We start from the raw sequence: 1,871 nt of genomic DNA, 5'->3' as shown, positions 1-1,871 counted from the left end.
TGATGTTCTTGATGTCATCCCACAACTCTTCTGGTCTTCGGTCTTTAGTGTTTAATGTATCAAATCTGTTCTTCAGATGATCTCTAAATTCAGGTGAGATAAATTCAAGGCCATATTTTGGTTCTTGCGGACTTGTTTTCATTTTCTTATGTTTCAGTTTGAATTTGCATATAAGTAATTGAGGGTCTGGTAACGTAGTAGTTACGAATCGGGCTGCAAACTGCAAGGTCAGCAGTTCGAAACTACCAGCTGTTCCATGGGAGAAAGATGAGGCGTTCTGCTCCCATAAAGATTAACAACCTCGGAAACCCTGTGCAGGGTCGCTATGAGTCAGAACCGACTCCACGGCACATATCTACAACAACAATTGATGGTCTGTTCCACAGTCTGTCCCTGGCCTTTATTTCACTGATGATATGGAGCTTTTCCATGGTCTCTTTCCACAGATGTAGTCAATTTGATTTCAATGTGTTCCATCTGGCAAGGTCCATGTGTATAATTGTCTTTTATACTGTCTAAAGAAGGTATTTGAAATAAGCAAATCATTGGTTTTGCAGAATCCTATCATGTGTTCTCCAATATCATTTCTATCACCAAGGCCATATTTTCCCATTACTGGTCCTTCCTCTTTGCTCCCAAACTTTGTATTCCAATCACCAGTAATGAGCAATACATCTTGATTCCATGTTTGATCAATTTCAAATTGAAGAAATTGGTAAAATTCTTCTATTTCATCCTCACTGACTTTAATGATTGGTGCATACATTTGAATAATAGTGGTATTAACTGGGCTTCCCTGTAGGTGCATGTATATTATCCTATCATTTACAGCATTGTACCTCATGACTGATCATGGACTCATGACTTTTTGACGGTGAATGCAACACCATTCCTTTTCAATTTGTCATTCCCTGCATAGTAAACCATATGGTTGTCAGATTCAAATGACCAATACCAGTCCATTTCAGCTCACTAATGCCTAAGATATCAATGTTGATGCATTCCATTTCATTTTGGACAATTTCCAATTTTCCCAGATTCATACTTCGTACATTCCATGTTCTGATTTTCAATGGATGCTTACAGCTGTTTCTCTTCATTTTGAGTTGTGCCCCATCAGCAAATGAAGGTTCTGTGAGCTTTTCTCCCACGAGTTTACCTCCATTCATGTCATCATGGTCAACTCTACTTTGAGGAGGCATCTCTTCCCCAGTCTCATTTTGAGTGCCTTACAACCTGAGGTACTCATTTTCTGGCACTGTATCTGACAGTGTTTCTCTGCTATTCATAAGGTTTTTAGTGAATAAAGATTCGGAAGTAATTTGTCACTCTTTCTTCCTAGTCTGTCTTTGTCTGGAAGCTCATCTGAAACCTATCCACCATGGGTGACCCTGCTGGTTTTTTAAAATACCAGTGGCATAGCCCTCAGTATCACAGCAACTCAAGGCACTAGACAGACAGACGAGTAGAGGCCATTTGGTTTTATGTCAAAAGTGTCACTTTAAATTTCGACATTAATCCTGATGCAATCAAGATGTTCTCTCCCAAGATGGCGACTCTGGGAATAGCTGAGCATCTTAAATTAGAAAACAATGGGTTTCTTGATTCTCCTACAAATTCCCCTAGCTATAAGCCCTCCAATCATCCAAATATTCCTTTATATGTGTTTCAAAGTTCCAGCACCATCCCCTGAGCCTGCTTGGCCCGATATTCTGTGTTGTTATTGACAGAGCTCCTCACTGCATGTCTACCCAACCTGCCCTGTATTGTTGTTGTTGTTGTTGTTGTTGTTAAGTGCCGTCAAGTCGGTTCCGACCCATAGTGACCCTGTACAGGGTTTCCGAGGGTGTAAATCTTTATGGGAGTAGAAA

The sequence above is a fragment of the Chrysochloris asiatica genome, unplaced genomic scaffold (assembly GCF_000296735.1).
Source record: "Chrysochloris asiatica unplaced genomic scaffold, ChrAsi1.0 scaffold00214, whole genome shotgun sequence".
Taxonomy (NCBI): Eukaryota; Metazoa; Chordata; class Mammalia; order Afrosoricida; family Chrysochloridae; genus Chrysochloris; species Chrysochloris asiatica.
This window is presented reverse-complemented; position numbering follows the sequence as displayed.